The sequence below is a fragment of the Colius striatus genome, chromosome 6, assembly GCF_028858725.1.
Source record: "Colius striatus isolate bColStr4 chromosome 6, bColStr4.1.hap1, whole genome shotgun sequence".
Lineage (NCBI taxonomy): Eukaryota > Metazoa > Chordata > Aves > Coliiformes > Coliidae > Colius > Colius striatus.
In genome coordinates, this window is record NC_084764.1 from 6,322,504 (window position 1) to 6,335,566 (window position 13,063).

A 13,063-nucleotide genomic window follows, 5' to 3' on the forward strand; every position below is an offset into this window, starting at 1 on the left:
GTAGCAAAGGAACAGGAAGAGCAAAGCACAGAGCAGCAATCAGTTAGGAAAGAAGCTGAGTGCTCCGCAACATCCACAATGCCTGAAGAGCAGTGCCCTTGAACTGGAACCGCTAAACACCAATTTTCTAAAAACCACTTGGACATGAAGGTTTTCCTGGATTTCTTAATTCAACTTCAGCTCTTTCTACTCTGATGAGTAACATATGGAAAGACAGAATATCCTGCACTTCAAAGACAAATGTGATTATCTTTCTGATGTAGATTTGACTAAGCATTTTCCAATGTATTTAGGAAACTCTAGTAAATGTCCATTGTAAAAAAATAATATCAAAGTTCAATTCTTCCTGGTTGTCTACTGACTAAAAGACACCTTGACTATTTCTGTTGTAGCAGAGATGATTCATCAGAAGAGCAACAATCACACACTTTGAGCATGACAGGGCAGTTACAGGTCAATTGTTCTCAGAAGCCAATGAAACTCTTCAGGTGCACAGTTACAGTCTGATGTACTCTTTTGGTACTTCTCTGACCACACACTAAATCATTCCAACTAGCTAGACCAGAGAAGTAACAACTTGATCACAAAAGAGCTTTTATTGGCTTGTCAAGCTGACTTTGTCAACCATGCAGTCAAACCACCACAAGAACCAAGCATAACCAAAAGGACACATGACTACTCATCTGAGGAGGGGAGCAAGGAGGGGAGCAAGGAGGGGAGCAAGGAGGGGAGCAAGGAGGGGAGCAAGGAGGGGAGCAAGGAGGGGAGCAAGGAGGGGAGCAAGGAGGGGAGCAAGGAGGGGAGCAAGGGCCTACGTTCCTGTTCTGCAGCACGTTATCAAGTCTGCCTCAGCTCTTAGAGGGTTTTTCCACTAATACCTTCAGGGTTTCATGTACTTCAGATTTGACCTGGTCAAGAAGACATGTGTTTCTACTTTATAGTTAGTTATGTTTCTAAAATTACTAAATTACAGATGGAGCTAAAGAAGCCAATTGACCTGGTACTTGAAGTTCTAAGCTGGTAAGACTCCCAACCCCCTTTAGCAGTACAAAGGCAGGAAAATGCAAAGAGTTCAAGGTTCAGGGAGCATCAGTCACTGCAGTGGGAAACAACCACTTTCATCACTGAAAGTAAAACCAATTTCTCTCTAAACCTTCAAAAGGAAGCTCCAATATGTAACCGAGGGATACAAACTGTATTTGGTTCATACCTGCAGCTACACACCTTCCTCTGGTTGTTCCAGTCTTCACTCTAAAAGACAAGGAAAAAACAGACATTGAGTACTCCAGAGTTAATATCAGACACTAGCAATCTTTACATGAGTTCTATCTTGTAAAATGCTGAGAACTGTGAAAGTAAAGCATATTTTTAATACCAGAAGTCATCATGATGTGGTAATAACCCTCATTTGACTCAAAAATTAAGTTTCATATTTCAAAAATACAGAGAATAAATGAAAAGGTACAAAAGAAAGGACTGCAAACACAGTATGGCTGAAAACAGTAGTCTTGTAGGTTCCCAGTAACATTCAGTGGACTCATCCTACCTGTCTGGCGTTTTGGCTTATGACAGAAGCAGTACATAACCAACAGCAGTGCCTACAATCCTAAACCTCTGTATTACATTATTTTGACAGTAGCAGCACTAATAGGCAGCAGTGAACCTGCAAATGGGAACTCTAATGTAAGACAGCATATATGGAAATGAACAAGAAAGCTCTGAATTAGGGAACACAAAGAACTAACACCAGAAGGCAAAAAAAAAAGCTATTTCTACATCCTAAGTGAATCACTGGGAACCACACAGACCTTCTGTAGTAGTCCCTTATAAGTTGGGGATGCTGCTCTGGGACTAAAGGTTCTTTTTTTGCAGATTCAGTAACTGACCCCCAACACAAGCTGACATATATTTAAATACAAGCTTTGGCTTTTTAAAAGAATCTCTTCTTTTCATCATCCTTGGTTATTTTGCAGACCTACAGTCATGGCAGTCTAACAGTGTTTCACAGAAAACCTAAATCCATTTACTTATCTACAGTTACCACACATGAAACTGCATCCATGTGCAAAGAGAGAAGTTATACAAGGTCATTTGAGTTTCTACATTTTTCACTGCTTTGCAAGCCCCTTCACAACCTTTGTTCTATATTCTTTGAGAAGTGTGGAAAGGTGATCCAAGTCCCCTTCTAACTTGACTTGTAATTTATCAAATGTACTTTCCAACTTGCCTTGGTAATTTATCCCATGTATTCATGCCCTCTTTCCAGAGGGAGATCTCTTGAGAATTACTTAGTCATTATTTTGTAGTAATTTTCAACTGTATTAATTTCTTCCTAATCTGTCCAACTGATTTAGTAAAATATAATACCCTGTAAAGGAAGATAGAATCCTAAACATATAAACAAAAAATGTTACAATTCTCATTAAGAATAATAAATATAAAATCCATGAATCCTAGGGAATTTAACTCAGTATTCTGAAATGTCTAAATTTTTCCTTTATCTTTCCAGGAATATTACTGATAACTGACTGTTGGTCAGGGAACACCTTTCATACTTATTTTTGTACTGTTTCACAATGACATTCTGGATTGTGAAGCTCCTAATAGTGATTCAGGCAAATATGTTACCTGCAGACATCTCCTTCCACCTCACCCACGTTTTCTTTTTTGAAGTTTAATTAAAGAGTATTTGTTTATGGCCAAAAACAAGTCTCAGATTCCTGCTAACAGAATGGGCTTCAAAACAACACATAACAAAAAAACCTTTTGTTTTCTTCCTTTTAAGCTCAATCTTTGCCAGATATTTAAGCCCTATGGAAGTTGTCACAAATGCTATTATATTTCTACGATAATCAGCTTTCAGAAAAACAATGAAACACACAGCTCATTGATTTTGTAAATGCTTAAGAATATACTGGCAAACAACTTCTTAATGTTAAAAAGAAAACATTCCCTTCACACACATAACTATGTAACATTCTAGAGAATTAATTTTGAAACTTCAAAGGAACCAGAAGTACAGCTAACATAGCCAGAGGATCCCATAACCCTTTAATGCCTTTGGTTAAACAATACACACCTCATTGAATCAAAGGCAAAATCCAAGACAATAAAAATTTTAAAAACCAAGTAGCAAACCACTTGTAGAAAGCCTGGGAGAATGCTCTTAAATCATAAATGTTTTAGTACGGTTCATTTAATTGCATGCAGAACATAAACACACTGGATATTGAATACTGAACACTGAATCCAAGTTTATACAGCAGACAAACCTGGGCCAAAGGCCAAAGAATCTGACAGTTTCTTCTTCTCAGAAGAAATGAGACTTGGATACCTCAGATCAATGTATATACAGCTGACATGCTGTGAGCAATGCATGGAGCCTAAAAATTTGTGATTAACTGACATGGCAGTAAGCTGTTGTGCAAACTGCAGATTCACCCCAGCCCAGCTTTAGATATCAATAGTGACTCGTTTTCATAGTTACATGAGTGTGGGTTCCTAGTGCTGACAGTAAAACAATTAACAGGTGTCACTTCAGACATCTAATCACAACCTTTGCAAAGAAGATTTTTCCTGAAGATGTCCCTCTGATTCAAGTGCTACACCTGAGTACAGATGTCACTTCCAACTTCTGTACAAAGCTGGAAGGAACTATGACACTACCTGATAATTCCACGTAAAAAATGAAAGCTTAACATTTAGCCTTGCCAGAGTTAGGAGTGACAAAATACATTGTCACCGATGAACAAACAGCTACAACTTCTGGTATGCAATATAACATAAATAGAACTGCAGCTGGTAATGAAAACAAGTGGCTCTAGCCACAAAGTATTAGACAATGGATAGAAGCCAAATGAATCTAGAGACGTTGATTTGATACTTAAGGGCAAAACTTCATTCTCACCAGCAACCAGGACGTTCTTTAAGAGAACATTGGATCGTTTAATGGATTCTGATCAATTCAATTACTGTCCCAGTCAGCACTTGTCTAGACCAGTTAGCTCTGATTTCTCTTTACACTTTCCAGGAATTAATGTTTGTGGGATGTCAAGATTACCATTGACAACTGAAGAGGCTAACAGATAAAATGGACCACATAGCTAAACTTCAGATATATTCTGGCGTCAACAGTCTCTCACATAAATCAACATTCAGTCTGGACTCTGCAACTTAACATACAGCCAACAATAAAAACTTGGAAATAAAAAGTAACTTTCTCCAGACGTAGTGCAGGAGGGAGATAACAATGCATCAGAGAATGAAGAAATATGTGTACTAGACAAGTCAGATTATGGAGAGGCCTAATCAAATCAGGTGAAGTTTCAGTTACAATACAATTTAGGCCACAATCCACAGAAAGCATGTCACTTTCTAATAAACTTTACTCATGAGACAGCAGGACAACAGAGCTAGTGAGGACAAACTCCTGTAGTGCCAAAACCTTACCATGGAAGCAGTCATACTTCCTTATCTGAGAAATGCACTTCTACTGCAATCTTTACAGCACCCAAACCTCTCAGCACCAGAAGCTACTTATTCAGTGCAAGGTAATAGCTTGTAGTCACTGTGCCTGCTAACTTTGTGTTTGCAGACAGAGCTGTCAAACACTGTTTCCTTCAGGGCTGCCAGCACAACTACTAACGTGCACATAGGTTAGTAGACAACGTGTAATTGCTAACTATGAAACTTAATAGTATTAGACAGGTCACTCTGTGGCCCCAAGAGTTTCCATTTCTACAGTCTCATCTTACGGATTTTCTTTATGAAGAGTATCATCACACTGTTACATCTCATCTGAAAATCTAGTAAACAACTTCATGAAAGAAGTTTCCACAAAATATTTGTCGGTTAATAAAGAACAAAGAATGTCACCAACAAAAGATTTAAGCTTGGTATATCCTTCCAGACTGTGGTATTAAGGGACTCTCAAAATACCTCAAGTTGCAAACACAAAAGGTACTCACCAACACACCGGATTTAGTTTTTGAACAAGGATCCAAAATACTCAGAAAACGTGTGTTTATGTTTTAAGATACTGTACATGACACAGTAAGACCTATCAACTGTGGCAGGGAGTTTTACGCATTCTTTTGAGTAAAACACTGAGGTACAGCAAACAAAACCCACTTCACCACTAAGCCTACTTCTAGAAGGAACAACATTAGCTGAACTTGTAACAATCTGTTCGTCTCAGCCACTAGATTCAAACACTACCATTTGTACTCACCGTTAAAGGCAAGAAAAAAAAAAATCTCAATGGGAAGATAACCCCAGTGCAGTGTTTAGACAGACACACTTCACATAGCTCTGGGTTGAGGTAAATCTTTTGTAATGGTATCAAGGTCCTTACACACTTCTTTCGATTGCACAGACGAGATTCAAATCCACACAAAGAAGAAAACTGTACTGCAGATCTCTCCACAAACATCCTCAAATGCAACATGAATACTGTCACACCTAAAATACTAAAATGAGGGCATCTGTAGCACCTACTGCCAGCTTCAGAGGGAAAATCATTTTGAGGTGTCCTAATTTTAAAAGATTGGAATGAAACTGGATACAAAAGTTTGAGGAGACTTGAAACTCTGTATTTGCAAAAGGTTTAAGTAAAATTCATATTTTATTTCAAGGAAGCCCAACTAAGAAAGACTGATTTATTTTAAGAGTGTATGTGTCTCCTGCTTGGCTTAGATTAGACAAATACCTGCCAAGAACTCTACAATGGCAGAACCTGCCATTGCCATGCCTGCAAACCAAAGAGTAGAAATACACTCCATTGTTGTTTTTATTTTGGTAATAGGCACACAGTCAAATCCTTTGCAGAAGTAAATGGATATAGGTCTCAAATTACACTCACTCTTGCAAAGAACTGAAGTCAATGCTCTACTTTATGAAATGAATATTGACTCAAATCACTTTAAACAACAAATAATTCTCATTAACACTTCAAGAAACTTAATATTGGGTGTGTAGAGTTGAAGCATTAAATAATATTTTGTACTATTTCTTTTCCTTCAGAAGCGAACATTGGCACTGCTGTGGGAACATTAACTTAGGAATGTCCCGACTTTCGGTCAAAAAGCCAAATGACATAAAATCTAACCATTTCACTGCAAAGCAATTGTTCCTAAGCATCTATTCAAGCTCACTGAAGGATTCTCATTTGTCATCATTTCCAGCATCACTTGTATATACTTTGGTTTCCTTTTTGCAATATTTACCCCTCCTTCAATATCTTTATACAGTACTGAAACACATAAATCACTGTAAAGAATACATAAAAGCATCAGAAAAAGGTGTGCATTAACTTACAACTTAATACCTACTGAAAACACATCGTAAACACATGCAGGACCTTGAAGCATTATTTCTATCTAAATGCCATTCACAAACGTTAATTCCATGCTGAAGATGAACTCTTCTGTGTTTGAAAAAGTCTCATTTTCATTCTTGGTTACCAATAACTCAAGACAACTAATAGAATGTCTTCTCTACTAATATCAGTAGCCTTTTACTCCTCAAACTACCTTCACTGCCCATTCTATGACCCTGAAACACCCCCTCCAGGCTGCTTGTCTGTGGTGATTAATGTTCACTGAGTTGTGCCAGCTTTGCTTGCTCCTCTCTTGTTCCCAAGGCCTCAGGAAGCCTCCCTGCTGTACAAGGCTGTATCTGTCACCCGATCTTAGATTTTAGCTTGGTGTGGGGAGAAGGGGGTGGGAAGGATCGAGAGTGTCAATGCACTTTGCCAAGAACTAGAGACTCAGTACTGGCTTGTAGTTTTATGCACTTATTTTCAGACGTTCTTCACTGACACACTTCTCCATCAATTCTTTCCATTCACTTTTCCTGGAAGGCACAGTATGACATCAGCTGCTTTCCACTGCTAGCAGGAGACTCCAGAAACTTTATGACAAAAACAAGTGCTATAAATACAGATTTGGCTGCATGAGGATTCAAAAAAAGAGACATTAAATCCTTTTCTATATCTTACTGGATTCTCAGCATTTCTACACCTTATATCTAGACTCTGGAGGTGCCTTACACACCCTCAATCAAAACTCCACATGGCACATGACCTTCTCTCTGTCCTCACATCAGGAAAGTTCACCAATTTTTTCCCAAATGAACAGCAGGTTTCTCTATACCACAGCATCAAACACGGCATGTATCAAATATTGCTTTCATAAAGAAATATGTTACAAAAACATTAAGTACCTGCCTAGAACCAAATGATATGTGCCACAGCAGGTAACACATGAAAACAATTCTTACTTCTTTTTTTCAGGTTACATTACTAGAGAAGACTGGATATAAGCTTTTCATAACAATTAGAAATAGGGCCGAAATGTAAAGGAATAGATCGAGATATTTGAATCTAACAGTAGATCCAGGTTAAGCTGATGCTCTTGCTAAGGGAACAGAGCACAGCTCTTCCCTATCTATCCCCACCTGTGTAACAAGCCTGAGAAAGGAAATGATCCAGGGGTTATCTAGCCCACCAATAGCAACAGGAAAATAGTACTTTTAACCCAGATCTGTTCCCTGATTGAACTCACTGCACAACCACACCAATTCCCTTGGCAGGACAAACAAAAAGGGAAACACATGAAAGATGGAACAAGTCTCATTCAGAGCAACTCAGCACAAGCTCACTCAAATTACTCACCAGATTTAGGTGCCAAATTTCACATGACTGATTCTCTACTGATGGATCCTTTTTTAAGGCCACGAGTGATAAATAAGGCTTCCACTACTTCTGCTAAGAAAACACTATACTTCTAAGAAGAGTGTTCTTCTGCATAGTCACCTTTACTGAATGCTGGACGTGTTCCTGTGCAACCTGATCTAGGTTAACCTGCTTTAGGAGGTGGGTTGGACTGATCTCTAGGGGTCCTTTCCAATCCCTGCCATTCTGTGGTTCTGTGATTACTGCCCAAGTTCTTTGTCAGTGGACTGCCTCCAATAGGTAAAGACATGTTGCTCCCTATCCTTGATTAAAATGTATCATTCAGTTTTAAATCACAAGTAAATCTTATTCAGCTTTCACTTTTCACTTATTCTTCCTGTAGTTTAACACCTGTAATAACTTTTCAACAGCAGTTAAAAGTTTAACTAACTGCAAATGAACACTGGATTTAATTCTAGACTCCCGTAACCTTTCCGTATGTCCACCTTTAACATAACTTAATTACTTAACTGCATGGTTATGACGTCAAAAAAACCCCACAACAGAAAGAAAGCCCCCACTTGAATTCCTTTCATAAAGACTAAAAACAATAAAGCAAGAAGAAACTAAAAAATTACTCCTTCCTGTGGAATTTCAGGACCTTCAAAGGATGTCAGACAAAAGTTAGCTTCCCACTTCTCTCCAACCTTGATGAAATCTTTTCTGCAAATAGGATAACAAGGCAGTCAATCTAGAATGGTTTACTGGGTATTCTCTCTTAAACTCAAAGTATACAGGGTAAATATTATTCCCTACCCTTATGCATCTAAAATATTATATTTTGCTACACGAAATTCCTGGAAATAAGTAGGGTATTAAGTTATCCTTTTTGCACTTGTAAGCAATAGATGCAAGAAATTTACTGTAAATGTAGCTCAAAGCATCTGTCTTCCAGGAAACACACTTAACAGCTTAGCTCAGCTTTGAACAATGTCACTTTCTTACATACTGCCTTTAGGAAGATTCTTACAGAATGGAAGACTTAAATCTCATGGTGCCATCCTACAGCTTGGTTTTATCTTTCAGCTACTCAATGCACTTGATGAACGTGTTCAGTGTTCTGAAGCACTTCGGTGTCTTACCCATTATCATGACACCTTTCACAGAACGGATAAACAATTCTTTTTAAACACACTTCCAAGAGGTCTTTGAAACTGCCTGATCATATTCCTGCTACAAGACTACATGCAAAAATTTAATATGCTACCATCTGAGTAGAGGAGTTGTACAAACCCCAATCACCGGCACCAAAGATTACCAAGGTTTGCTCTTAGTTGGTACTGTAAACTCTGGAACTAAGTTTAGATTGTGTCTTTGGCACTTTGCTCTGGCTAGTATAAATGGAAAGGATGCCAACAAGGGGGTCAGGAAGTGGAAAAGTGGGGAAAAAAAAACCCCAAAACCAGAGGGCTTTAAGGGAATGCCAGAATTGGGAAACATATCAGGGCACTTAAGACACAGTGTAATTCAGATATTACGAGGCAGCTGAGATCGCCAAATTTCCCTCTTGCAAATTCAAGATACAACTACAGAGTATCTGATTGAAGACACTGTAATGGTAGGAATGAAAAATAATTTAGACTGAATTTATGGAATATGGTCCTCAAGAACTCGTCTCTGTTTCAGAGGTGAAACACTGTTTTCCTCTCTCAAGTTCCAGAAACAAAAGGGCTGCATAGACATTAAAAAGGCAGCAGAATTTCTAAGTGGACAGCACGAGGAAAACATAAAAGTACCCTATAACCTGTTTTCCCTTTTTCTCTCTCTCAAAAATTTTATTTCAAATGTTATTCAGGGATCCAAGTTGCTGCCACTATTTTGAGCACCTTTCTGCTGCTCAGAGAACACCATATCAACAGTTAACCACAATGCCAGCAGCTAAAAGGCTTTCTGTACTATTCTTCACCAGAACTACCGAAGAAAAGCAACTGTGAATAGTCAGCCCTATGTCTGCAGGGCTTTAATACAAACTTTATGCAAAGGCATAGCCAAGGAAGTCCTAGTTGTAAGTTTCCAACTCTTCCTAACAAGGTATTTCCTACAAGCCTATCCCTCAGGCACCAGCTCCTTATTGTGAGCTAGGCTGGCCTGGGTCTGACTCCATGTTAATCTTCCTTGTCCATAACAAGCAAAGACAGCACTCAGTTCTTCCAGGACAGGATCTAGCTTTCATTAATCTTCACGGCAGACAGTGACAACAGACCTTTTATGGAAAGATACAGTCTCTGGCTAATCACTCCCCAAAGTAGGCAGGAACATTAAAAATCCTCATCCCAGAACACAGCAGCTCTTTTGGAGCTTAAAACTGCATCTTTCTGATGCCACTGCCGAGCACGACACGCTCTCCCTAAAAGACAGCTGCCCTCCCTCCTCCATTGCCTGTCCCTAGACTCACAACTTGAACTGCATTTTACAAACAAAAAACAAAACCAAAAAGAGAACGTATCTACAAACAGATCACCTTTCCCTCGGAACGCCAGTCTTCCCCAGAGACGCAGAGACAGACAGACAGACGGACGGACGTAACAACAGAGAACTGTAAGCCCTGGCTCCCAATTCTGCTCAATGCTGAATGCACACGGGCTGGCCACACTGCCTAGCTAGCCAGCCTGCTGCTGCTGTACAAATATAGAAAGCAGAAAGTGGAACAACCGTTTCAGCAGGAGAGATTCTGCTCAGCTCTCGGAGAGGGAGGAGCAGGGAGCTGAACCAGCCAAACTGCTTTACCCATACATGGTCTCTGAAAGGGACCATTGCTAAGACAAGTTACTTTACACACACACCCCCTCGTTCACTCTCACACTCTGCAGAGGAAGAGGAGAATCAAAGTGTCCAAACTTGAAATGAGTTCCAAGTCCATTTTACATGAACCCACCTTAGTAGTAGAGAAACGTCCAAGACACTTCATCCAACAGAACTCAGGCAGCAACTCAAGACACAAGGACAAAATGTCCCTTCCAGGGAATCTCCATATCCTCCACCATTTCAACAACTACTGAGGTGCCCAGGTTTTCCCTGTTGCTTTTGGATGCACACATCCACATACTAAACTCCTGGTTTGACCTCCCTGCTCCCTTCCCCCAAATTATAGCAACCTTTTTAAATATTTCTCCCTTTTAAAGCATTTTCCTGAACCAGAAAGCATGACATTTGCCCTTTGTTGCACTACATCAGAAATGCAGTAACCAATTCAGAACTCAGAGAAGTCCATTAGTCAGGTGGTTCTGTTAATGTGACTTGCAAGTTGATACACAAGTGCTGGTATTTAAACCAACAATCTTGGTATTCCTCAAATTTCTCATGACTGAGATAATAGTTCAGGCTCTTTGCAAATTCAGGAAGAATCCAGCACACTCCAAATGAGCTGTATGCCTAAGCATATCCTTAATTATTTTCCTCATAAAAAAGGATCAAGAATATGTCCCAGTCCCGCTCCCCTGAAAGCAGTCATGAAATCCTATTAAACTGAGTCTTGAACTAAATGAAAAAAGTACTTTAAAACCTAAAACACACTGTAAAACAAGTTCTGCATCATCAGAGCTTCCATACTGCGAAGTACAGTCAGTATTACCAGTATTGCCAGACTCTGACAGTGATAAAATTCTGGTATTGAATGCACAATCCAAAGTGTCACACAGGTGGCTTTACTCCAAAAATATCAGGAAATCCTCACCTTTTCCCAAGTCACCAAGCTTGTGATCACAGATTTCTGAGCCATTAAAACCGTTTTAGAGAAGTAAATATACAACCCCTTTTATCCCCAAAGACTTTGCATATTGATCATTGCCAATGGTAACAGCACTTCCAATGTCACTTATGACTGTGCAAGGGATCTTTACTGTTTTGCTCATCAATTGTGGATGACATTGTACATAACACAATGACAGGCAAGACCAGAAAACACCCCTAGAAGAAATACAATTCTGCACTAAGTTGACCTGTCATTAAGATATATGTTTCTGAACTTGGATGTTTAAATGGAAACCAAGAATTTTTGGAAGGCAAGTAACGAGTGGGCACAGGTGAGACGACAAAGATTCTGAGGTAGTGTTGTGCTTAGGGATCTCAAATTAAAAATGAGACAAGAATTACATTGTGTTGTACCTACAGGAAATGCAAGACCTAGAGTTGACATTCAAAAATATATTGGTCTTTCAGGAAGAGAGAATATTTCATTGCCTTCTGAAGAATCATTTATCAAAGCTCTACTATGTAAGATTTCAGAGAGATATTAATAAGATGTCTGATGTCCATCCTGCAAGTCTCTACACAGAGTAAATTAAGCAAGATGCTAGCGTTTTTGTATGTAGACTTGGACATTGCTAAATACTTCACTCAAATTACAGACTTCCTAAATAATCAACTCCTCTGCTTTGAAAAAACCCAGACGTGAATGTTCCCTTTCCAAATGATTCTGAAAGATTTGTGGATAGCATGTGTATGTTGGAATATCTTCTGCATTGCCTAGTTTGAGGCAAAAATAGCACAGAATATTCTGGATTCAGTGAAAACCTGAATTCTAAATGATGAAGAACAATAGTTTGACATGTGAAATACTGAAATCTAGTGGATATGCAGTTGTTTTTGTGAAAGATGCAGTATTAAACAGCCTGCAGGTAGAAGTGAAAGCTACCAGAAAGAACAATTTTGATGGAGGTGAAAAAAAAAAGCAGTCAAGGTCCTGAAAAACTCGAGTTAGTTTCAAGTAAAAACAAGGCACGACACAAAACTTCACTTGAGTTCTTAGAGGGACTGGCAGAGAATTCAGTTCTGAGAGAAGACACAGCATGCAACCATTAAAAAACCCCATGGTCTGCAAAGGAAAACCTGCCAGACACCATAGCAGCCTGTTACTGAAAACTCAAACACTCATCCTCTTATCCACACGCTCATTCAAGACCTCCTTGAGGTGTGCTGCTGAAAAGGACAAAGAACTCCTTCAGCAATATCTAAGCCAGCTATTCTAAGATATAGTTACAAGCAATTTTAATTAAATCAACGTGAAAATCCCAGAAAGATATGATTTCAGGCCCAGATCATAACATTTTAGTCCACCTGGAACTTCACCACCACAAGCCAAGTCATTAAATCAGTTATAACTTGACTGCAAATCAGCACCACATATTACCAAAAGCTGGTCTGTTCAGCTATCTAGTTGCTCACAGTCCATCCTGACTTCCAGTTAGCCACAAAGCCTTTTCTTTCAAAACACACAGAGCTAAGATGGATGGAAGTTTCATGCTACTCGAGATGTCAGAAAGAATAGTTTGTTTACCTGGGATGATGACTATGCCATAGTATATGGCTCTCAAGCCTGCTCTATCACAGTTC

The 13,063-nt window shown here is 39.1% G+C and overlaps 1 protein-coding gene across 14 annotated transcripts in view; it reads right to left on the bottom strand.

Annotated features, from left to right (window-relative positions):
- CELF1 (CUGBP Elav-like family member 1) overlaps positions 1-13,063 on the bottom strand; it is a 64,264-nt gene that overhangs the window by 47,672 nt on the left and 3,529 nt on the right. For 12 of the 14 annotated variants that reach the window (XM_061997636.1, XM_061997651.1, XM_061997649.1 and 9 more), the window contains one exon: positions 1,211-1,251. The gene's annotated coding sequence lies outside the window, so the exon portion shown is untranslated. Of the gene's footprint in view, positions 1-1,210; positions 1,252-13,063 lie in introns of those variants that run through there. The other 2 variants (XM_061997652.1, XM_061997650.1) reach the window with 1 other exon arrangement.